This window comes from Arvicola amphibius, chromosome X (assembly GCF_903992535.2).
Source record: "Arvicola amphibius chromosome X, mArvAmp1.2, whole genome shotgun sequence".
In the NCBI taxonomy this organism is placed as follows: domain Eukaryota; kingdom Metazoa; phylum Chordata; class Mammalia; order Rodentia; family Cricetidae; genus Arvicola; species Arvicola amphibius.
In genome coordinates, this window is record NC_052065.1 from 106,866,145 (window position 1) to 106,892,319 (window position 26,175).

General features: G+C 42.8%; 1 protein-coding gene and 1 long non-coding RNA gene across 2 annotated transcripts in view; both read left to right on the plus strand.

Moving 5' to 3' along the window:
* LOC119804619 overlaps positions 1-17,199 on the plus strand; it is a 110,719-nt gene extending 93,520 nt beyond the window's left edge. The window contains exons 3-5 of the long non-coding RNA XR_005283830.1: positions 5,707-5,768; positions 12,196-12,297; positions 17,069-17,199. This is a non-coding gene — a long non-coding RNA (uncharacterized LOC119804619). The remainder of the gene's footprint in view (positions 1-5,706; positions 5,769-12,195; positions 12,298-17,068) is intronic.
* Positions 17,200-18,815: 1,616 nt separating this feature from the next.
* Positions 18,816-26,175, plus strand: part of Thoc2 (THO complex 2) — a 118,575-nt gene continuing 111,215 nt past the window's right edge. Inside the window, exon 1 of the mRNA XM_038316073.1 lies at positions 18,816-18,859. The gene's annotated coding sequence lies outside the window, so the exon portion shown is untranslated. The remainder of the gene's footprint in view (positions 18,860-26,175) is intronic.

Genomic DNA, 26,175 nt, shown 5'->3' on the forward strand with positions numbered 1-26,175 from the left:
ACCAGTGCCAGCAGCACGATTCACTCCTCAAATGAGGCACTTTTGTTTGAATAGGTACATTTCAAAAACAATTTCATCTGGAAAGCCTCACTGCCACTTAACTCTAGTCGTTGGTAATTAGACCCACATGTGAAATCACAGTATGCTTCGGGACCACAGCAAAGCAGCACCGGGTGTTTCCAATGTCAGTAGTTATTAGTGGTTTGAGACCACTTAAATGTTAATAAGATCTGTCATTTAGATGTTGTTGATAGGTGACACTGGTGCATTATTTAAACACCATCTACAGAAACATGTATGAACATCCTGATTAATTATTTGCCGAAGTAAGCATAACTAATGAACTTAGGAGATATTTATTTTAAAGATGGGAAATGGAGTATAACATGAATGTAGTAGGGGGACTAATTTGAGGGAGGAAGGAGAATTAGGGGTAGGAAGGGGACCAGTGGGGACAGACATTTGAGGGTAATGTGAAGCAAATAAGAGCAAAGGATGATGATACATACATGTAAAACCATCACAAAGAAACTCACTATTTTGTATGCTTATTAAAATTATTTTATAAAAAAGGAAATGGAAAAAAAGGAAATGGATAAAAAGGAAAACAAAATTTAAAAACTGTAACTAAGCCCTCTGGAACACAAAGACTAGGGTCTCTCAGTCATTGCTCCCCAAATGGCCTGGGCTTCTATATTAGTTTACAATGGTTGCAATGGGAAGCCTGTAAGTAAGGCTTTTTTACTTTTTACTTTTTATTTTTATTTTTTGGGGTTTTCAAGACAGGGTTTCTCTGTAGCTTTGGAGCCTGTCCTGGACCTAGCTCTTGTAGACCAGGATAACCTCCAAATCACAGAGATCCGCCTGCTTCTGCCTCCCGAGTGCTGGGATTAAAGGCATGCGCCACCACCACCCGGCAAGGCTTTTAATAAACACTATGTAACAGACCCTTGAACAGATGCTTTCAAAGTAAAATCAGCTCAGGGTTGTTCAACATATATGGTTTCAGTGTGTTAATTAGACAGTTCCTGGTGAGTGCACTATATTTAAGCCACAGAAACCATGACTTCCCTTCTTCATGCCGAGATGGCTAATCATCACATTCCTTCCTTCTACATCTCTATCTTTTGTGTAGTGCATGCATGCGTGTATGTGTAGAAGTGTAGAGGCCAAAGATGACAATCAGATTTCTTCCTCTATCACCCTCTCCCTGATTATTTGAAAGACTGTCTTTCAGGCTGGGCAGTAGCGGCACATGTCTTTAATCCCAGCACTTGGGAGACAGAGGCAGGCAGATCTCTGTGCGTTCAAGGCCAGCCTTGTCTGCAGAGCGAGTTCAGGACAGGCTCCAAAGCTACAGAGAAACTCTGTCTCAGAAAACCAAAAAAAAAAAAAAGACTGTCTCTCACTGATTCTGGAGCCCACCAAATAGGCTGGCTGTCCAGCAAGTGCCAAGGATCCATCTGTCTCTGCCTCCCCAGTGCTGGGATTACAGGCATGTTTTTTCATACCCAGCTTTTCATGTGGGGGCTGGGGATCCAAATTCAGGTTCTCAAGCTTGCATAGCAAGTGCTTTGCTATGATACACATTTTAAGTTCTCAGTAAATGCTGAAGTTTTAGATTTTTCCTTTTTTTAAAGGATGTTCACAGTCCCTAAATGCTGGATGTTTTATTTGTGTACGTGATGTTCAATTTAAAAAGCCATTATCTTCTTTTGAATGATTTTGAGTTAGCATACAACATAATAAGTTTCATCATGGTGTGTGTGTGTGTGTGTGTGTGTGTGTGTGTGATTTTACTTTATTTTCACTCACTCCTCTCCTCTAAAGCCCTTTCTTTCCATTGATCCACCTACCTCCAGGTATTCCTCCCCCTTCTGCTTTCTTATTACACATATTCAGTTACACTCTCTGTTTCCCAACTGTTGTGTGACAAAACCTTTCCTGGGGAGACATCACACATACATATCAACGCGCCCCTGTTAGGGAACCCATGATAGACCAAAGTACAGATACTGCCAAAGTATAATTTGGTGAAACAATGAGGTTTTTTTTTTTCGGAGGGGGGTACTTGCAGGAGCAGAAATGACTCAAAGACAGCTGCATCACCAACATTCACACCATCACAGGTTAACAACTCACAACCTGGAGTGCACTGCACAGCTTGCAGCCAGCACAACAGGTGGGAGCGTATCCAGGTGCCTCAGTTGCTCTAAATGTCCTCCAAGCACTTAGGTTGGTGTCTGTTTCTTCCAGGCAGCTGGTCTGTTCTGAGAGGTTTATTTTGCAGCTTGGCTCTGCTGCATCTGTGGGGGATGCTCAGCTTTTATTGCTTGCTCTGGAACAGAGTGGACTAGTGAATCTGGTCAGTTTCAGGGACTTCCTGGAGCTGTTTTTGCATTGTTTACCTTCCTGCTTAAGACTTCCCTCTTGGACTGTTTTACTCTTGAGGAAATGGTTATACAACACCAGCTTTCTTAAGATCGTCAAGTTGAACATTTTCAAATTGTCTTCTCTACCTCTTTGACTGGGACTAACTTCTTTGTGTAACCTACTCCTGGGAAATGTCTTCTGCCTAGGAGCAACTAACCATTCAGAAAAAAAAAATCATCAGGTTCACTATCACACAGTAGAAAGATAAACCCCCTATATTGTCTCAATACAACCTCTATTGTGAAGCTCATAAAGGACATGGTTTTGATATTCTCTTGGTGGATTGAGCTGGGAAGGTGTCCCTGAGAATGGCTTTCACTGTCTAGGAAAGCTTTATGATTGTGGCCAGTGTTGTCTTCTTTCAGACAAACAAACCAGAGCTTTTTTCTAATATCATGTAACTGGCCAGCCATGTGAGAATCATCATTACTAATCTTTTAAAAAAACATTTAGAGCTGACATGGTGGCACATGCCTTTACCAGAAACTGGTGGATTTCTGTCAGTTCAAGGCCAGCCTGATCTACATAGTGAATTCCAGGCCAACCCCCACTGCATAGTGTGATCTTGTATGTTTCCAGATGCCATGTAGTATTATTTAGCTGAGTTACATCAGCCAGAAGCATTTGTCTGCAATTTAATTGACTGTGCTCCAGACTTGTCAAATGCTATAACTTTTGTTTTGTTTTGTTTTTGATACAGGGTTTCTCTGTGTAACAGCTTTGGCTGTTCTGGAACTCACACCACTGTCAACTAGGCTGGCCTCGAACTCACAGGGATCCACCTACTTCTGTCTCCCAAGTGCTGGGATCAAAGGCCTGCACCACCACCTTCCAGCTTAAATGCTATAAACTTTAAAGGCAGGTCATGAATTCTGGTAACCAGTGTTCACATTTTCTGTCAGTCAAGATACCAACTTGGTTTATATAAATTTCATTAAAGACTTGTGTTCTGGTTACTTCTGTGTTAAGGTAACACAAGCTGGAGTCATTTGGGAAGAGGGACTTTCATTGAGAAAATGCCTCTATAAGATTTTCCTGTAAGCAAGTCTGTAGTAAATTTTCTTGATTGATGATTGATGTGGGAAGGCCTACACCATTGTGGTCAGTGCCATCCCTGGTCAGGTGGTTCTAGGTTGTATAAGAAAGCAGGCTGAGCAAGTCATGAGGAACAAACCAGTAAACTTAACTCCTCCATGGCCTCTGCATCAGCTCCTGCCTCCTGGTTACTGCCCTTGCTTGAGTTCCTGTCCCAGTTCCCCTCAGTAATGGAGTGGAACCTGAGAGCTGTAAATGGAAATAAACCCTTCCTGCTCCAGTTGCTTTTAGTCACGGCGTGTTATCAAACAGAAACCTAACTCATAAAACTTGAGACACTGAGTCACTGAACCACACAAATAAAAAAGAACCTGCAGGGCTGGAGAGATGGCACCAGTGGTTAAGAGCACAGGCTGTGCTCCCAGAGGTCCTGAGTTCAATTCTCAGCAACTATATGGTGGCTCACAACCATCTATAATGAAATCTGGTGCCCTCTTCTGGCCTGCAGGTATACAGGAAGGCAGAACACTGTATAAATCTTTTTTTTAAAGGAACCTGCATGTTCTCAGAATGACACATTTTGTCAGCTGACATAGTGTCAAATTCTTCGGGGAACATGCTTTGCAGTTCTTGCACAACAACAGTTCGGTCATTGCTTGAGACCTTTGTGAGACTTTGAGATATGAATCCAAATGTACCATTTAGAATTTTATTTCCATATTCCGGGGAATCTGAAAATACGTTTTAGTTATCTTCTAATATGTTTGTTCTCAGTAAAGCATGCCCATTGCATCTCCAGGAATCTGTCTTCAGAAATACCATGGAGGAACTTTTTCTCCCTTGAGCAAAAAGCCCAGGTAGCTTGCCATGTGGCATGATGCCCTTCCAGTTACTACTTCATTAGTAGGTAGATGATTTTCAGCCTTTCCCTCCTTGCTGTTTTTTCTCCTCTCCTTCCACTGTGAGCTTTTCCTTTTCCACTTTTAGGTGGAATCATTAGAGACACCTTTCTATTGGTACACCCAGGCCTGTTGCACTTTGGATCTTAATTTCTGTTTTTAAATCTTGCTTTGGCTTCCAAGAACCAATTGTGGGTTCTGATCCTGGTTAGTGCCCATATCCTTTACACTTTTATTGTCTCTGCTGGGAATGTTGTGCTTGGGTTTTGTGACCTGGTTTGTCCAGTAGGGTCTCTAACTTCTCATTTGTTTTATCTCATTCATTTTATGTCATTTTATGCCACATCCACAACTGTCCCGCCTGTGTGACAAAATGCCTCTCAGGTGGAGGCCGTTTCAAAATGAGGGGCTCGTGATTCCCGGAGCTTGGCCCCCAGCGGCTCCCTGGCAGACTTCTTGAGTTGTGGTGCCTGATCAGCCTCAACGACCTCGTTCACTTTGTTCCTGGTGATGGTTCTTTGCGTTGGCTCTCCTGTTTTCTTTCTCTGTCCTATTTTTCTCTTGCAAAAAACTTAATCTGTTCAAGGAACCAGGAAACATTCCCAATGGCTCCTTGAATATGGAGGAACTGATGCGTCAGTCCTCTCCCTTGATTCAGGCCATTAATGTTATGATTTAGACTCCGGCTCGCTCTTTGGGGGAATTTATGGATACCCTAGAATAAAAAGAGCTCATGATAGTAGAAGATGGGTAAATTATGAAGGAAAACGTATGGAGTGACGTGAGTTACCATCTATGGAGAGGCTAGCCAGAATGAGAAACCCCTGGTGCATTTTAGATAGGAAAGAAAGGCAGGCTATTCTTGACAATATGAAGCCAGCCATTCAATATTGGAGCAAGCCCTGGGGGTGGAATCCTGAAGAATAGTGTTTGGGTTACCTTGAGGGCAGATATGATTTAGGGCCATGAGAAAGTTAGCAGTTGGTTAATGGTGTGAGATGAATTTCAAAGAAAGGCTCTGCCCACCTGGCCCTGACCACAAGACATGCTGAAAACAATCAACTGCCTGTAATCATTTTTTTCATGTAAGCTTTTGTGTCTACCAACTTCCTTCTATAATCTCATAAAAGTAATGCTTGAATTTTAGTAAATTTGCAGCAGATTCAAACCTCATTAGAGTTGTGTCTGTATGTCATTTGCCAAATCCCGGGTTCTCTTTAGCCTTCACCCCTGTTCTCCCTCGGTCTTCGATCTCCAAGAGAGTCCATCCACGGCAGGTGGCGCCCAAACAGGGACTTGAAGGACAGGTAATCTTTTCCCTCCTTTCTTTTCTTTACAGAACCTAGCATCAGATCTTACCAGGGATTTGCGGTCCCGCCGGTAAAGACTGACTGGTTAAGTGTAAGTAATCTCTGCAACCATGGGGCTCACTGACTCAAAGCAGAAAAGAAAGTTTTACTCAGTATTTAAACATATAATGGCAAGTAGAGGACTGAAAGTATCGGAGCAGTCTTTGGGGGATTTCTTTACAGATGCTCCTTAAACAATTGGTCAGTGCGGCTGGCTGCTGCCTGGCTGCAGGCGGGTGCAGGCTGGATGGTCTGTCTTCTTTCTGCTGGCTCCCCAACATGGGATGGGCCAGCATGCAGGGTCAGGTGCTGGAGTACAAGCTTGAAAGGGAGAGAAAAAACACTGAGACAGCTTTAGTAGAGGTGAGAGGTAGACACAGAACCTAGAGCCCCCCCCCATACTCCCAATTATCCCCTCTGAGAGAAAAAAAGCATAGAAAAATCTCTGCACAGATCCCTGGTGGGAAACTGGGGGAGGGGCTTTGTTTGACCCAGCCACCCAGCTAGCTTATACCCAAAATAACCACACAGAAACTGTATTCACTTAAACATTGCCTGGCCCATTAGCTCTAACTTCTTATTGATTAATTCTTACATCTTAATTTAACCCATTTCTATTAATCTGTGTATTGCCACATGACTGTGGCTTACCGGCAAGATTCTAACCAGCGTCTGTCTCAGTCAGAAGATCCATGGCATCTGCTACTCTGCCCTTCTTCCCAGCATTCAGTTGTCTACTCCGCCCACCCCAGCTGGAAGGCCCATTGTGGTTCTGAGCTTTCTCTGAGTTGGACTGGGAGCCAAAACTACTGTGTTAACCCTCTGCATTGGAGCTGAAGTTCTGGTTGGTGACAGCCAAGGGCCACTTCTGGATGTTAAACGTGAGACCTCCAGTCCCAGGGCCTGGTTTTATGAGGGCCCACAGCTGCTGACCTTTCTTGGACTTGGCAGGCTTTCTGCAGCTGCGTGTCCATATGCATGCCCTGTAGGTGCCCCTGTCTGCCTGTGCTGAGTGGCTGGGGCTGTTCCAGGTGGAGAGCCATTGCTTAGATAATGTGTCCCTATGCTGAAGGTTCAAAGGCTGAGGGGACTGGGCTGCAGGTAGCTGCTGAGGGAAAGCCTGGTAGGCCATACTCTCATCCATGTTGGGGGCCTGGAGGTCAGCTCAGAGTCTCTTGGTGCTGGGGAGCTGATAGCTGCTGGGCTCTAGCTGAGTGCCAGAAGCTGGCCATCCCATACTGGGAGGGGGAGCTGTGGCTCTGGTATATGCTCATGGGACAGCAGCAGCTGTAAGGCTAGGCATAGTTGTATTGCTGCTACCATCGGTAGCACTGTTGCTGCTGTGCAAAGCTGAGGCTTCTGCCTGAGAGCCCTGGCCACAGGCCCACTGCTATTGGCTTTGGAGCTGCTGGCAGCCTCTGCTTTGCTGATGCTGGCCAGGGCCTGGTGGGCCTTATGCCATTCTGGGTTCTTGTGCATGGGAATCTCCATGCCATTCTCTCTGCTGGCCCCTGCCACCATGCTGAACTGAGAAGACCAATCTGTGCTGTGTTGATCACCCACGTTGGCTACCATCTGGACCTTGGGAGTGTAGGGAGTGGACCTGGGAGCCAGACTGCCTTTTCACTGTCAGCTAAATAAATGTCTGTGACAGTCATTGGATCTGATGTGACAGGACTCTGAATAGCAGGTGATCTGAAAGTAGGCAAATGGCTTAAATTTTGAAAAACATCCTGGCATGCTTTACGATTGTCACTCCAGGATTGTCAGGATTCTGCCAGGATAGAATCTGCCCATAGGTGACAACAAAAATATCCTGAACCCATGGTGCATATCTTCATAGATCACAGTGATTATCTTAATTCTTCATTGCCTTCAAAGGGGATGGCAGCCCTGCCTGCCTCCTATAACAAACAAATGGAACAATCAGTTCCCTGCCAACGATGCCTCTTTCCTTCTCTGTTTGCTTATGGAGTTCTTGAACATCTTTGGGGTTATTCCATTTATGAAGGCCACAGTGGCCCCTGAATACAACTGCAGCAGTTTTGGTTTATTTTGGTCAACTGATTTACATTATTTATTTATTTGTGTGGGTGTGGGTCCATATGCCCTGGCAGGTGTGTGGAGGTCAGAGATCAGAGGTCAGAGGACAACTTGCAGGGGTTGATTCTCTGCTTCCACTATGGGATCCTGGGATGGAATTCTACTTTGTTAGGCTTGGAGGTAGGCACTTTTGCCTGCTGATCCATAGGGCCAGCCTGAGCTTTGTTTCAGAAGAAAAGCTTTCTGGCAATTTTCTTTTCAGTTGATTTGTTACTGGTGGACTGGTGTAAACATCCTCAGGAAAGCCAAATCTCCCATCATTAAACCTGAGGACTTCTTTCTCTGGTGTCAAGTAACTCCCCTGACCTGTCTGCCTTTGCCTTTCCACAGTCCAGTGTGGGCATCCCTGGTACCGTTGAAAACAATGGAAATGGTAGTAGAAGAAACTTTAGTTTTTGCCACTTGAATACATGGGTGGCAGCAGGAAAAGAAGAAAAAAAAGATGTTAGATGCCAGGTCTTTCCGGTGCTTTGGCCAGCAAGGGTGTGTTCAGGACAAGCCCTGGCACCTTCATGCAGTGCGTCAGCAGTCATCCCAGCTGTTCCTTAAATCTTGGCTGGTTCTGTTCTGTGCCTTAGAAGCATTTCTCTCATTGCTTTCTGATCCCCTTCCACCTGTTCCCTAACTGCTCTCCTTTCTTTGGCAGTCATGATCTGAGCTGTTCAACCAGGTGTCAACTGGTCAATTGGCCTGGGCAGACAGGGCCAGTTCTGAAAGGATTTCCCAGAATGTTATCTCTATAGGAACCAGCCAAAACCATTCCAGGATTGCCTCTTGGATCTGGAATTTGAAATCAGTGGCTACAACGATGCCCATAAAACAGAGTTAGTACCCGTACCTGTGAGACAGAAAGATGTAGGTTTGTCTCTGCAGCAACTGGAGTAGCAGTATTGCCCAGTGCCACTACAGGAAGAATGGATGATGCCTGCGGGCTGCTGTTCCGTGGTTCTCAAGCCCCGGGTGCTGGAAGCTACAACACAGGCCAGATCCATGGCTGATGGGCTCCCTGGTTGTTGGGGAGGAGGGGGAAGGGAAGTTCCTCCTTAAGTCTCTTTAAATCTTCCAGTTATTGGACAGAGAGATGGCTCAGTAGTTAAGAGCACTGCCTGCTCTTCCAGAGGACCTGGGTTCAATTCCCAGCACCCACATGGCACCTCACAACTGTCTGTAAATCCAGTTCCAGGGGATCTGACACCTTCACACTAATGCACATAAAATAAAGTTAAATAAATCCTAAATTTTCCAGTTATGTTCTCTTCAAATTCTCTCTCTCTCTCTCTCTCTCTCTCTCTCTCTCTCTCTCTCTCTCTCTCTCTCTCTCTGTGTGTGTGTGTGTGTGTGTGTGTGTGTTGTGCTGGGGATTGAAACTAGGACTTAACACATGTTAGGTAAATACTCTACCCCTGAGCTACCTTCTAGCCCCTAGAAAACAAAACAGATCATAGTATTTGACTTGTGTCTTTTCCCATGTATTTCCAAAGTTTGCAAACTTTTTTGCCCCTGTGCTTTAGTACTGTCTCTTAAAAATAGCCAGAATTCTTTAAGTCAAGACAATACTCTTTTTAAAAAAACTGGAATATTTAGTATATTTATATTTTAAGAAATAAAGGTTAGCTGGGCAGTCGGGGTGCACACCTTTAATCTCAGCACTCGGGGAAACAGAGGCAGGCAGATCTCTGTGAGTTCGAGGCCATCCTGGTCTACAGAGTTAGTTCCAGGACAGCCAGAGATGCACAGAGAAACCCTGTCTCGAAAAAACAGAAAAAAGAAGTTACTGTTATATTTAGGTTTTAAATCCTATATGCTTCTTCTATTATTTGTTTAATGTTTCCATTTTCCTTCTTTGCTGACTTTTAAAAAATATATAAATAGACTTAAATTTAAATTTTAGTTTTTAAAACCAATTTTTAAAGATATACTATAATTCCATCGTTTCTTCTTTCCTTTTCTCCCCTTATGCCCTCCCATATAACCCACATTTTTCTTCTTTGTATTGACTATTTTTGTTTCCCCTTTTAAAGCAAGGTTTCACTATCTTAACCAGATTGTTATTAAACTCAAAATCCTCCTTGGGCTGGAGAGATGGCTCAGAATTTAAGAGCATTGTCTGCTCCTTCCAAAGGTCCTGAGTTCAATTCCCAGCAACCACACAGTGGCTCACAACCATCTGTAATGAGGTCTGGTGCCCTCTTCTGGCTAACTGTATACATAATAAATAACAAAAAGAAAGCAAAAAAATCCTCCTGCCTCAGCCTTCCACATAGGGATTACAGGTATGCAGTACTGTGACAGGCAGAAAACCCTATATTCTGAATCTTATTTATGAGATCAGGAAGAGGTAGGCACTTTTTAAAAATCCTTCCTTAGCCCTTCTCGTCCTCTCAGTCCTTTACTTGTATATTCTGGGTACACTTCTTTAATAAACTGCTTGTGTTTGAATCTTTGACTCAGTGTTTACATACATGAAAACTAGTTTACAGTAGGATCTATCCATGCAATAAAGCTCCATGTACTGTTAATCCAAAACTCTTCGCTTTAGCCTTAGGCAGATTTTTAGGAAAAGGAGCACAAAAACAGCCACATGTTTTGCCAAAATATTTTAAGAATGGTTTCAAGATAAAGTTGTTAATATCATTCCTCTGTGCAAGTTCTTGAGCTGGATCTAATTCACATTGTTCTCAGCACTATTGTCTTCCAAGCTCTTAGTAGCATGGCCACTAAGACTTGCTTGTAGTGTTTTAACTGCTTCCCTAGTACAAAGTCCCCATGTCTTCCACATTCATCCAGTGAACAGTGTATGGTCAAACCTCATCAATAGTTTGAATTAATGGCATTGACAGAAGAGATATCAAGATAGCCTAGTTAATATTGACTATGTTATGTAGTTGTCAGTAGTCACTTATGCAGATCTACAATGAAAAGAAGCAAGTTGGACAAAGAAACACAAAATATGCAGTTTGAGGAGAAAAGAGACATCAGGAAGTGTAACGGAGCTAAGTCCAGTGCTCAAGGAGAGAAACAGGTGTTTTTTGTTTTTGTTTTTGTTTTTTTAAAGAATGTTGCTAAATGAAATAAAGGGAGTAGTGACTTCAGGGCAGGACCTCACATAGCTAAGCTTCTAACTCATGAAAATGAATCAAAGAAACATATAAGCAGTGAAGAAAGCCATTAACAACAGAAAACTTATACAAATATAACTGAATAATTGTACCAAGTTCTAGCCCCTGGATGCATCAGAATGTGGCAATTTTGGCCATGTGGTTCTGTCAAGGATAGAAGAAAAGGGTTATGAAATCTCTCCACTACTAAGGAAAGCATCTAAGGCCAGGAATATATCAGAGGTGACCCTGTATGGTGGCCTAGAGAGGTCATTATGTGAAGCTGTGCAGGTGAAGCCTGATTTGTGTTAGAGATACCAGAGCCATGGGCTACCTGCCAAGGAAAACTGCTAACAGGGAGTGGAAACAGCCCAAAAGAACTATGTTGCAGTCAACAAAGCTGAAAGGAGGTGAAGATCTGATGAGTGTTTTGACATCAGACACGGAGATGCAGAGTTTAGAGTTTGCCCAGCTGGTTTTCAGTCTTGCTTTGGCCCAGTGTTTCCTCACTATGCTTCCTTTTCTTCGTTTTGGAATAGTAATGTATATGCTATGCCATTATATGTTGGATGCATGTGGTCTCTTTTTTATTTTGATTTTACATGGGGTTACAGTTAAGAGATTGCATGAAACCCGAAGAGTCTTTGGACTTTGCAACATTATTGAGACTGTGACAGACTATAGGAACTTAACGAGTTGGACCAAAAGCATTTTGCATTATGATATGGGTCCAAGTTCCTGGGGGCCAAGGAGTGGAATGTGACTTCACAGCAATAGGACAGTGACTAAGACAAGGAGTGTGAGTCATTTGGCTCCTTCTAGTCCCAAGCTACTGTTAGTTTTACTTGTTAAAGAAAGAAACAGAATCATAGAGAATAACTTATGTCCTCAAATTTATGATGCTAAGTAATGAAACCTAAGTTCATATTCAGGTATTAAGGTTGGGGGTGGAGCTCAACAAAGGAACACCTGCTTGTTCAACATGTGTGGGATCTTGAGTTGCATGTATACCATCACCAAAAGTCAGACTGAAACAAAAGCCAAGAAAACCTAAACAAACAACCTTCCTTCTGGGCAATATACAGATAAGAAGGTGGGCTCTATTACTTGAGTTGTGAGAGAGAAGAGGAAATTTAAATTGAAGGGAAAACAATGAAAAACTGATAGAAGACAATAGTTATAATCTGGGCCCTGATAATACCTATCAGATATGTAGTAAGGTCATAGTTATCAAACTGTTGTTTTGATCCTGCTGATGTTGACAACTTTCTCTCTTAGGATTCTGGACCAACCTCTGCCCTGCTGTTTCTTTCCTCTCTGCTTCCCCTGTGGGAGTCTAGTTCTGAACTGAAGATTTTACTACTAACAGACAATGAAAAGGTAATTTTCATACCAAAGAATTAGCCTGGATAGGATGGAGCTAAGGAGAATGACCTGGCATAAACAAGTATAGCCTAAAATACAGAAGTTATCAGGTAGCGTGTGTTAAGGAACTTTACCATTTTAGATGTTATGAAAGCTTCTGTACTCCCCTTCCTTCCTTCCTTCCTTCCTTCCTTCCTTCCTTCCTTCCTTCCTTCCTTCCCTCCCTCCCTCCCTCCCTCCCTCCCTCCCTCCCTCCCTCCCTCCCTCCCTCCCTCCCTCCTTTCTTTCTTTCTTTCTTTCTTTCTTTCTTTCTTTCTTTCTTTCTTTCTTTCTTTCTATTTTGGTTTTTTTGAGACAGGGTTTCTCTGTGCTGCTTTGGAGCCTGCTGTGGGACAATGGTCTTTTATCCTGTCACTTGTATTATTTTTAATAAAATGCTGATTGGCCAGTAGTCAAGCAGGAAGTATAGGTGGGGTGACCAGGCAGGAAGTAGAGGTAGGACAACTAGAATTCTGGGAAGAGGGAAGTTTCAGTCTGTAGTCGTGACCCAGATGCAGAGGACACAAGATGTGACTGCCTTGCTGAGAAAGGTACCAAGCCAAGTGGCTAACACAGACAAGAATTATGGGCTAATATAAGTTATAAGAGTTAATAGGAAGCCTGAGATACTAGGCCAATCAGTTTATAATTAATGTAGACCTCTGTGTGATTTCTTTGGGACTTAACCACTGTGGGAACCAGGCAGGACAGAAACCTCAGTCAACAGAATGGTGCTCAATGTGTGGACAACTGCATCCATATAAAGCTTGAGAGAGTTTGGGAAGCAATTTTAGACAGAAAAGAATAGAGTTAAGCATGACTTATTGATTGCAGCATTTTCTCAGGTGGGTTCTGCTTGCTAGATGCAAGTGCTCCCATTTAGGAGAGGCTTCCTGATTCAGCTTTAACTGCAAAACCTTGCAGCTCTTTTAAGAGGCTCTGCCACAAAACACTTAAATTGTGTTTATGAATAGCCTACAGCATACTTCTTGGTGGTGGCACAACCTTGAAATGCCATACAATTGTGGCAATAAACATGGCTCTGGCCAGTACCTCCACCATAAAGCTAGATTCTCAGAAAGCTAAAAAATAAAAATGGGGTGGATCTAGCCGTGAAGGCCACGGCTTTAATCCTAGCAATATTGCTTAGCAAATTAAAGACTCATATGGTCAGAAAAAAAGAGATATACAGTAAAGAGAGATTCAAAGATGAAGAAAACCTCTAAACAGTTTATAGTGTGTTAAAAATATATGTAGACTTGGGAGAGAAAAGAAAAAGAAAAAAAGGATAAAGTCCTTAAAATAAAAAGAAAGAAAGAGAGTGGTTGGGTGTGGTGGCACATACCTTTAATCCCAACACTTGGGAGACAGAGGCAGGCAGACATCTGTGAGTTCAAGTGATAGCCCACACCTTTAATCCCAACACTAGGAAGACAGAGGCAGGCAGAGCTCTGTGAATTCAAGGTGTGGTAATGCACGCCTTTAATCCCAGCACTTGGGGGGCAGAGCCAGGCAAATTAAAAGTAAAAATAAATAGAGGTTAAAATAAAGCCACGTAAAGATGGAAAGCACAGAGAGTCTGGATATTGTATGTTATTATGTTCTCTTTGAAGTGTTTGAATGCTGAGGAAGAGCAACAACTGCTAAAAGATATTTGTTTATAAATACAGGTGAATCAATCCATGATAGGTATTTTGAAAATACCTTGACTTCAAAATTTGCGGCGAGCGAGCCCCGACCAGCGGGGAAAGATCACCACCGACACAGGATTCTTCTCTGATCACACTTTATTGAAGCGCTGCTTGGTTGAGGGAGAGCTGGAAGCAGGGGGCCCCCCGAGCCGGGCTGGGTGGTGGCTTATATACAGGAGGACGGGGCGTGTCTACTGATTAGGTGACGTGGCAGAAAAGGATTGGTGGAAACCTGTTGCTAGGCAGATGTGGCGCGAAAAGTTCGCGCCACATACTTGTTTACTTTAGCCCTCGGCGCCATCTTGTAATGGCGAAATGTAAGTGCGGCCGCCACAAAAATTGAAGACAAAAGGTATGTTACTTTGGAGAAGAGATTTTGCTTTTTGTTTCCACTGGAAATGAGAGGCTGTGGATTCATTCGAGGTTAAGAAAAATCAGGTTTGATCAAGGAAGACCCCCTGAGAAATCTCTGATAGGAGCAGACGACCCAGATGTCTGAGTTCTACATCCAGAGCAGATTCAAGACTGCTGCTTGAGATGATTAAGCCTCACAGAATTTTCCAGTGAGGACTTGACCATAATTCTATATTTTCTTTAGGTTGCTGTAAGATTATCAGTGTCCCCAATCAGCAGGATATAATCTGGAAAACTACACCCACATTCCCAAAAAGTAGACTATGGATTTTTTTGTTTAGAATGTTGGTTACAAGTTGTTATGGATAATGGTCAGGAGAAAAGTTAAACAAAGGATATTAGATTCAGAGTTCTTGTATTTTTTTTAAAAAAAAAGGGGCGGGGGGAAGTGCTGTGGGACAATGGTCTTTTATCCTGTCACTTGTATTATTTTTAATAAAACACTGATTGGTCAGTAGCCAGGCAGGAAGTATACGTGGCGTGACCAGGCAGGAAGTAGAGGCAGGACAACTAGGACTCTGGGAAGAGGGAAGTTTCAGTCTGTAGTCGTGACCCAGATGCAGAGGACACAAGATGTGACTGCTTTGCTGAAAAAAGTACCAAGCCAAGTGGCTAACACAGACAAGAATTATGTTCTAATATAAGTTATAAGAGTTAATAAGAAGCCTGAGATACTAGGCCAATCAGTTTATAACTAATGTAGACCTCTGTGTGACTCTTTGGGACTTAACGACTGCGGGAACCAGGTAGGACAGAAACCTTGGTCAACAGGAGCCTGTACTGTAACTAGCTCTTGTAGAACAGGCTGGCCTCGAACTAACAGAGATCCACCTGCCTCTACCTCCCAAGTGCTGGGATTAAAGGCATGCGCCACCACCACCCGGCTCACTTATTCTTTCGTTTGCTTTTATGTGCATATTCTTTGGTTCTGTCTCCTAAACTCTCATATGTTATCAAGGCTGCTTGATATTAAAATTACCTAAATTCTACCTACCACTCCAGACACATGAGATTGTCAACAAAGTAAGCCTCCAATCCTAGCCTTTTTCACAGCTTGCAGTCCCTCATTCCCTTGTTGGCACCCATGAATTGCTGAGATCACCAGGGAACAATACTCTCATCTGCTGAGACAACAGCCAGATGTTGATGGCAAAGAGAAAGCAAGATAACAAGGATACAAAAGATATGATAGCTTTGCATCTTATAGGGCACAAAGCCAATTAGCTCTGAGCAATTCCTAAGGGAGTCATCATTATATATAAAAATAGTTCTGCTGGCTCCATGAAAGGGGAAAACCAAAGCTCCAAAGGACATCCCTGTACTCAGGTCGTATTACACTTGTGGCATACTGGGTAATATGTATATTGCACACACTTAAGAGTTTGGCAGCAGGCATCACCATGATGTGTGGCAAGGTAAACTATAATGTAGCAGAAGGGGACAGTTTGCCCTCCAGATGACACTGGTGTGTGTGTGCGTGTGCGAGAGAGAGAGAGAGAGAGAGAGAGAGAGAGAGAGAGAGAGAGAGAGAGAGAGAGAGAGAGAGAGAGGTATATATGAACTGAGCCTAGAGACGTTGTTCAGCATCCTACATTGCAGAGGACCTGTTGTCAAAACACTCATAAAGAATGATCGCACCTAAAATGTAGATGAAGCTCAAAGTTGGGGAGAATATCTCTACAACAGATTATATAGAGAAGAATACATTTAAAAAACAGTGTTTCTTGTCAAATACAAACTGCACAGTAATAATGATATTTTTAAAAAGATTTATTTATTTATTTATTTATTTATTTATTTATTTATTTATTTATTTAGTGTTTTGCCAGCATGTATATCTGTATGAAGTGTCAGATGCCCTGGAACTAGAGTTACAAACAGTTGTGAGCTGCCATGTGGGTGCTGGGAATTGAACCCAGAAGAGCAGCCAGTGTTCTTAATCATTGAACCGTCTCTTTCAATAATAATGATTTCAAAATTTTTCCAGGGAGAAGACTGGTACATGAAAATTTACCACATCATTTTTATTTTACTTGGTATACATTTAGTTTTTTCATCACAATGAAATATGAAGATATGGAAGGGTAATCACTCTTGTACTCTTTTTGAAACAGCATAATGTTTTTAAATGAGCCCAAGTTATTGAAGATGCTGAATAATTTTCCATTTAGTAGCTTTAGAACTTTAGGTTCAGACATTAAGAAATTAGTTACAGGTCTAATCTAAAACTAGATAATACCCTGAAATGTTTTGTCTTATATGAAAATTCATTGCTCTATAAAAAGATTAGGTACAGCTGGTGGGAAACAATAATAAGTATTTTAATTTTTCTTCAGACATATTTTAAATACAGCCTATTCCTCAGTTTATTAGCACCAATAAACATGGTTCATTTGAGCCGGGCGGTGGTGGCGCACGCCTTTAATCCCAGCACTCGGGAGGCAGAGGCAGGCGGATCTCTGTGAGTTCGAGGCCAGCCTGGTCTACAAGAGCTAGTTCCAGGACAGGCTCCAAAGCTACAGAGAAACCCTGTCTCGAAAAACAAAAAACAAAACAAAACAAAACAAAACAAAAAACATGGTTCATTTGATAAAACTTGCAAAATTTAGAAGATAATGCTAATTCTAAATTTACTATGTTAGAGCCTGGTGAGATAGTACAACAGTGAAGAAGTCAAGCTGGATGATCTGAGTTCGAGCCCCAGGATGCACATGGTGGTTAGAAGGAATCAACTGCCTGCTACACATTGACTTCTGATCTCCATGCATACACTGTGGTTTGTACACTAGTACACTAAAAATATCTGTAAAATAAGTTCATATATTTGTATGTGCAATAAAATTTCTTTATTTTCTTATGTATGTTTAATAAACTTTCTGCCAAATGTGTATTTCTTTTTACATCTTACTATCTATTTTTTATGCACAGGTTATTAGGCTATCTTTTTGGCTCCAAGTATGTGTTTATAAAATGCTTTATATTCTAAAAAGTTTCACAAACAAAAGCACCCCTGTATATCCTTTATCCTTAATAGAAGGGAAAATTTTCCCACTATCTTGTTAGTGTGCATAATTGAACTGATAAAATAAATGGGCATTAGATTAGAGAAAGCAACCTATTAAAATTCACTGTATACATAAGGACATCACAGAAAAGTAAAGCAAATGTTTCAACTAAGCATGATCTGGAATCTTAAATGCTGTCATCATAAATTGTTATTATTACTATTTGGAATGGGGATATGCCCCCTCCCCTGACCCCCTGCATCCTTATAAAGAGCCGGATGTGACAGTACACATTGGTAGCCCAGCCACTAATGAAGTAAAGACAGGGGGATTCAAGAGCTGCTGGCTAGCAAGTCTAGCCAATTGGTGAGCTCCAGGTTTGGTGAGAGACTGGTTTTTTAAAAAAATGAAATGGAGACCAGGCGGTGGTGGTGCACGCCTCTGATCCCAGCACTTGGGAGGAAGAGACAGGAAGAGTTCTGTGAGTTTGAGGCCAGCCTGGACAGCCAAAGCTACAAGAAACTGTCTAGGAAAAAAAACAAGAAAAAAATGAAGTGGAAAAAGATAGAGGAAGATATTCAATGGCTACCTCTGACCTTTCCCCACCACACACACAAACACTTATTGGACAGGCAACCTGGCCTGTTGGTAAAGCGTCTGCCCTGCAAGTCTGATAACTTAAAAAGGTGTGTGCGTGCGTGCATGCATGCATGGTGTGGGGGCAGACTCTCAAAAGTTGTCTTCCGATCACCACATTCATGTACTCATACCGACACATCAAACACAGATATACAATAATTAATTTTTTGAGACATGGTTTCTCCACATAGCTCTGACTGTCCTAGAGTTCACTATGCAGATCAGGCTGCCTTTGAACTCACAGAGATCCACCTTGTCTCCACCTCCCAAGTGCTGGAATTAAAGGCGTGTGCCATCACACCTGGCTAAATTAAATTTTTTTGATGAACTTTTTAGTTAACGTGTAAAATGATGTCTCTTTGTGGCATCTTTTCATATATACACACATTGTGGTTTGCTCATATTTGATCCAATTACTGTCCCTTGTTTACCCTATTTCCATAGTCTCCTTTCTGCCTTCATGCTATACACACACACACACACATACTCATACTTGTGTATCTAGATTCTCCATGAGAAGAAACATGCAAGATTTGTCTCTGTTTTTGCACATTTGAAGTTTATTCATGTATTCATCAACCCAAATCATAATGCTAGTCTTCCCATTATCCTAGGGCTCCCTAAAGAGACCAATGATAACAATCAAGACTGCTGGAATTTTCTACTGATCATTGAGAAGATGAGCGCCATTGGAACTCTCTTGCTGTTTTAACTCTGAAATGCGCATCTGGAAGGATCGAAGGAGGTTTGAGGGATCTGAGGAAAGCAGCAGAAGCTAGGCTTTCTCAGGTAGAACACATATTTTTACACATGTTATTTTTGCTTGTCAGTTTGTTGATTTTTCATGTCCAGTTCTTTGTTAGTCTCAGTCACTCCACTCATTTTCTCCTGCCTGTGCCCTGTTTCTCCACAGTCTTGTGGAGGTCACTTCCTTCGTATGATTCACTTGAGCGTTTCTCTGACTCATGTTTCGTCAGCACTTCTGCCATAGTTCTTCCATAGATTCAGTCCTCTCTCCACACTGAATTTTTCTAGAATTATTTTCTTCACTTCTTGCCTTTAACAAGATTTTTCTTCATAGCGAGATCAAAAGATGAATACTTTTCAACTAGGGCCAAAGTGCTGAAGCTGTTATGAGTAGACTCATGGGGATAGCAGAGAGGTGGTGATATCTGTGGATTGTCTTCAGCAATAGGAAGGAAGCAAGCATTAGATTTGTCATTGAGCTCTGGCTCCTGGCTTTCATCTGTGTTGGGGCAATAGATGAGCCCAATGTCATGGTCATGGGTAACAGTCTGTTCTGGTTCAAATGTGTGTGTGTGGGGGTAGATGCCTATTTTCTTGGTTGCAGTTGTACTTAGTGACCCTTGCCATTACATTTAGAATACCCGTTAAATGGTTTATTCAGCTACAGAGGGTACTACTCCTGCCATACAGATAATGGGAAGTGCTTTTGAGAACTCTGAGTGTTTTTATTCTTTAAATAGGCTTAATTAACTTTTTCTTATATTATTACCCTATGTAGTAACCCCAAATAAAACCTGGGTCCTCTGCACAGAGAATCTAATGATTGAAGAGTTCCTGATGGGAGATTTGATGAACATGGTTGAGGTCAGACGGTCAGATTATTGTAGGTCTTGGAGGTGGCCTTGGTGAAGTTGTCTAGGGTGGTAATGAAGCCCCTGGCTGACATCTGGAAATCATTAATACCTGCCATCATCAACAGATTCTTGGGCACAGGAGCAGAGATGATGCCAGTTCATCTAGGGACAGAAATGAGATGCACCAACACAAAGCCACTACAGCCTGTCACCTATATGGAACAGTGTGAGGCTTCTGTCTTAGGGTTTTATTACTTGAAGAGACACCATGACCATGGCAACTCCTATAAAAAAACATTTAATTGGGGCTGGCTTACAGCTCAGAAGTTTAGTTCATTATTGTTGTTGTGTGATGTGGGAGTCCCCTCTGTGTGCGGTGATTACCGTTAATGAATAAAGAAACTGCCTTGACCTGTTGATAGGGCAGAACTTAGGTAGGCAGAGAAGATGGAAGCTGGGATAAAGAAGAACAGAGAGAGATGCCATGGAGCCTCCAGAGTCAGACATGCTGAATCTTTCCCGGTAAGCCACTGCCACATGGCGATATACAGATTAATAGAAATGGGTTAAATTAATGTAAGAGTTTGCCAATAAAAAGCTAGAGCTAATGGGTCAAGCAGTGATTTAATTAATACAGTTTCTGTGTGATTATTTCAGGGTTAAGCTAGCTGGGCGTCCATGAACCAAACAAGCGACCTCCACCCAACAGTTGTGGGAAGCATGGTGGCACACAGGCAGACATGGTGCTGTAGATTTAACTGGGAATACTACATCTGGTTAGGCAAGCAGCAGAAAGAGAGAGAGAGCCACTAGGTTTGTCTTGAACTTTTGAAACCTCAAAGCTTGCCCCCAGTGGCATACTTCCTCCAACAAGGACACACCTCCCAATAGTGCCACTCTCTTTGAGCCTATGGAAGCCATTTTCATTCAAACCATCACAACTTGATAATCTTGTTTCCTCAGTAGCCTTGCCACACAAGGACAATGGGAAGTTTGGATAAGACAATGTCCCCTTGGATAGCAATGGCTACCTTCTTGGGTCAGTTAACACCAAGACAAACATGACCATTGTAGTGCTCAATGTTAACAAAAACCTTGAACCTGCTCTGCTGGTTAACCTGAGTCTGCCTCTGCACTGGCATGACTGGTCTTCAGACCCTCATCCTTAGGGGCTGCTTCCAGGAAAAAGTCAATAACCTCAGACTCTTCAGTGTGTGGGGAGAATACCTAGAGCTCATCCAGGGACTTGGACTTGATTTTTTTTCTTGGTTGTGAGCCTAGCCCTTAACAGTTGAGCCATCTCTCCAGCCCCCAGGGACTTGATTCTTATGTCATTGACTAAGCTGCCAAGCTTGGTGAAAGGAATCCATGTTTCTCTGGCTTTTCCTCTATGAGCTTTGTGACCTTAGCCTATTCTTAGAAGAAAATTCCTTGGCCTCCCAATCTGGGCGGCACAGGTCCTCCTGGCCCTCCTCCTGCATTGGTATCACCTACTAACTCCCACCACTTGGTGTTTTCCTTGAGAATCAAGGGATTTTAAACTAACAGCCCCCCCACAGACACAAACATGGCCTTGCTGTAGCTCTAGGTAACTTCAAAAGATCAATCACTGTGCCTCAGCCTGAGTTGTACTGAGAATTACAGGTTTGTGACTGCGTACTCAACCGACCTGGTTCTACCCACCCCATCCCCAATTGATTTTTTTCTTTTAACTCCTTGGCTGATAGCTTGCCATTTCTTTCCACTGAATACTTTCTGTATTTAATCTGGCTTTGTCTCTTTTTGGAGTTGTTCTCATCTTTGTGTTATATTTGAGCATCTTCTAATACCAAAGTTGAGGAGATAGCAACTGGGTGTATATATAGCTCCGAGTCTTACCATCACACCCCTGAATTTCTGAGCCACTGTCTTCAGGCATGAAAGGAGGTGAATTGCCTCTGGGTTAACATCAGGATCAATGAGAACCATTTTACACATTTTCGTGTCATTATTGGTTACTTGTAACTGTTGACTGTGACCCAGAATGGTAGGTAGTTGGATCAGCCAATAAAGGCCATCTTTCCTGGGGGCAAATTTCCTTAAAAGGCTCATTTTAAAAGACTCTAGATGCATTTCTGAGGCCTCTCAGCTCTAAAGACATTTTCTGCAGCCTCTTAACATTTGAAAACTGGACAGTCGCCCACACACACATGCTGGACTGCTCATCCCCCTGTATCCTTGTGAATAATCTTCAAACATAACTCCATTCTGGGAATTGAGGCAAATACAACCCACAGATGTTGACTCAGTTCCTGATGTATTGATTGAGTCACTGGACCAAGGTCAGGAAGGCCGTAGATGCTCCCCCTATCTCACCCGATCACGCAGCTATTCTCCTGCCCTGGAATAGACCAGTTACTATTAGTAACCCTTTGAATAAGCCAATCCAATGAGTTGGAAAACAACCTACAGCCCCCCTTGTGTCTGTGGCGTTTTGCTTTAAAAGATGAACTGTAACAGCTATCAGTTGACCTTCATATCCCGAACCTGAAGGGCCCAGTCATGACAGAATAAAAAAAATCCTCTTGCTTTTGCATCAATTGTGGCTGTGTGAGTGGTGTCTGGAGCAACTCCTCCCTGATGTTTGGACATCTAGTCCAACAATTTCCGTTAAATCAAACTATTTCCCATTACCTACTTGAAGCTGCTTCCATACTACACGTCTCTTTGGACAGGGGATTTATCTTTTAAATGGAGGTATTGACTTCACCACACTGTCAGAGTCCTGACTTTAACTACACTTCTGGGATTCTAAGGAACCAGTGTTCCCGTTGGCCAGGTCCACTCAGTTGCCCCTTTCCAGTTTCAAACCTCTCGCTGCTTCCTGCAGTAGCACACACACACACACACACACACACACACACACACACACACCTTTTGTTCTGTGCACTGTAAGCAGATACACCTGGTATAGCCACCCAGGTGTACTGGAAGTCCCTTACTGGTAAGGCGCTGTTTATGTGCCTGCTTTATCACTCTCATTCTTTTGTCTCCCCCTCTTCTATCACTTTAGAACTCTTCCTCTCCTCATACAATTCCCCAGCTATCTTCTGGTTTTATATCCATCTATCTTAACCTGGATTTACACATGATCATAAATGTTTGATTAAAGCTTTCACTTCTATGATAAGAGAGGTTTGTATTTTTTGTTGTGGTTGCTGATTTTACTTGGTTAATGACAATTTATCCTTGACAATTGAGAGTTTTTTTGTTTTCAGACAAGGTTATCTGAAGAAGGTCCCTTCCTCTTGCAATTTCTTAAGCAGGTATAGTCCCTGGGGCCTGTAAACTCAGTGCTTTGTGGACTGTGGCAGGCCACTTACGACATTCTAGCTACTATGAAGTAAGCAGCATATTAAAGGTACAGCTCTCATCTTTGGAGGTAGCAGTTTCTAAATACCATCAATTCACATTCCTAGAGTCTTTTTTTTGAGACAGGGTTTCACTGTAGCTTTTTTAGAGCCTGTCCTGGAACTAGCTCTTGTAGACCAAGCTGGCCTCGAACTCACAGAGATCTGCCTACCTCTGACTCCCAAGTGCTGGGATTAAAGGCGTGTGCCACCACCACCTGGCTCTAGAGTCTTAACTTTACATTTGCTTACTCAATTTGAAATCTCTTTTAACTCTACCCCCCAAAAACATATTTGAGAATAAATTGCAAACAAACAAACAAACAAACAAACAAAAACCTAAAAACCAGAGCAGGGCGGTGGTGATGCACACCTTTAATCCCAGCACTTGAGAGGCAGAGGCAGGCGGATCTCTGTGAGTTCGAGACTAGCCTGGTCCATAAGAGCTAGTTCCAGGACAGGCTCCAAAGCTACAGAGAAACCCTGTCTCGAAAAACCAGGAAAAAAAGTTGCAAAATCTGTCATTATTTCCGTGAGATGTTTCTTTTTTGAGGCTGGGTCTCTCTACATACTTTTAGCTTGGGGTCCTCAGTTTCAGCCTCTGAGTCCTTAGATTTCAGGCTTGTGTCACCATGCTTGGCCGAGTCCTCTCTCTCTCTCTCTCTCTCTCTCTCTCTCTCTCTCTCTCTCTCTCTCTCTCTCTCTCTCTCTCTCTCTTCTTTCTCTTTTCCTTTTATTTTTGTTTTTCTAGACAAGGTTTCTCTGTGTAACAGCCCTGGCTGTCCTGGAACTCACTTTGTAGACCTGGCTTGTCTCGAACTCACTGAGATCCGCCTGCCTCTGTCTCCAGAGTGCTGGGATTAAAGGCGTGTGCCACTACCACCTGGCTATCTTTTTTTTTTCAAGACAGGGGCTGGAGAGATGGCTCAGTCGTTAAAGGCTAGGCTCACAATCAAAAATATTTTTCAAGACAGAATTTATCTATGTAACAGTCCTTGATGTCCTGGAACTTGCTCTGTAAACTAGCCTGGCTTTGAACTCACAGAGATCTACCTGTCTCTGCCTCCCAATTACTGGGATTAAAGATGTGTGCCACCACTGCCTGGCCTATGTATTTATTTTTATGTGTATGGATGTTTTGTCTGAATGTACGTGCTGAACTACATATGTGCACTGTCATCTTAGCTACCTTTGTTGTTGTTGTTGTTTTGTTTTGATTCTCGAAACGGGGTCTTAGCTTTGGACCCTGTCCTAGAACTCACTCTGTTGACCAGACTTGCATTGAACTCACAGAGATCCACCTGCCTCTGCCTCCCAAGTGCTGGGATTAAAGGTGTGTGCTACCACTGCCCAGTGTGCAGTCATCTTAAGTCAGAAGATGGTGTCTGATCCTTTGGGACTGGAGTTACAGATCCTTGGAAATGACCACTTGGGTGCTGGGACTCCAACTTGTGGGGTCTAGAAGAGCAGCCAGTGCTCTTAACTGCTGAATCATTGCTTGTTTCTTAGAACAGGGCTTTTTCTGTAACAATTACAGTACACATATTTCAGTCAAGAAAATAACTATGATACAATATTATTACTTTACTTACAAATATCCAAATGAAGTCAGTTGTGCCAGTAATACACTTTTTTAAAGAAAATTAATTAATTTTACATTCTGACCACAGCTTCCCCTCCCTTCTGTCCTCTTACTCCCTCTCCCTCCCCTCCATCCCCTCCAGAACACATCCCTCCTGCATATTCCCTCATAAAGGGGCAGGCCTCCCACGGGCATCAGTAAAGCATGGCATATCCATAAGACCAAGCACCCCCCCCTGTATTCAGGCTGAGGAAGGCAGTCCAGCATGAGGAATATGTTCCTAAGAGCCAAAGCACTAGGAACAGCCCCCACTTCCATTGGCAGGAGTCCCACAAATAGACCAAGCTAAATAACCATCATATTTATGTAGAGGGTCTAGGTCAGTCCCATTCAGGCTCCCTGGTTGTTAGTTTAGATTCTGTGAGTTCCTATGAGCCAGGCTAGCATTTCTGTGGGTTTTCCTGCTATGTTCCTGACCTCCCTGGCTCCTACAATCCCTCCTCCCTCCCCTCATTAGGACTCCCCGAGGTTGACCCAGTGTTTGGCTGTGGGTCTCTGAATCTGCCTCCACCAGTCACTGGATGAATACTCTCCAATGATGACCTGGGTAATCACCATTCAGATCACAGGGGATGATGGCCAGTTCAGAATATGCATTTGCTGCTGCCAGGAGTCTTAGCTGGAGCCATTCTTGTGGCCTCTCGAAGTTTCCCTTGCATCAGGCTTCCACCTGACTCTGTAAAGATCCTCCACCCAGTCATCTCTCTTGGCGTTCTCCCCCTCTGCCCACCCCAACCCGATCCCTAAAATTCTCATCCCATTCACCCCCAGTCTAACCAGATCTCCTCTATTTAGTAATACCCTTAAAGCAAAAGAAAAATATGGTTTTTTTTGGGGGGGATTTCTTATATTTCTTGTCACCATTAATCCCCCCCCCCCCAGACAGTCTCAGTAATAAACCTTGGTTGGCCTCGAACTTGCTACGTAGAGGAGGCTGGTCTTGAACTCATAGAGATCTTTCCACCTCCTCCTCTAGTCTTCATAAATCTTGACAAATTATCATCTTCCATGAGCTTGGCAGTTTTGAAGAGTGCAAGTCAGTATTTTGTAGATTGTCCCTCAGTAATGGATGTGCCTGCTGTTACTACAATATCAAATTAATATGTAAAACTTGGACATTAGCAATTCGAAAAAATTGATTAGCATGTTTCCTAGTACATCAATGGTAGTCCCAGGATGTCCATCTCTTCCCACTAGCTTGCCCACCTTGCCTACTTCCAGGCTATGCTCCTGTCTCAGGCTCCTGACTGTTGGAATTAAACCTGTGTAAGCCTGTGCCTGGTTCTCTTGCCATATTTCTGAAATAATTCAGTCTTTTTTTTTTTCAGTGTGAGTTCCAAACCAGAGCTTGTTGCAAGCTAGGCAAGTGCTGTGGACCTGAGCTACAGCTCCAACCCTTGCAAATTTATTTTCACCAACATAGGGTGATATCTTCTATACTTTCCTACAGTAATGTTTTCTCTTTGTAATGAC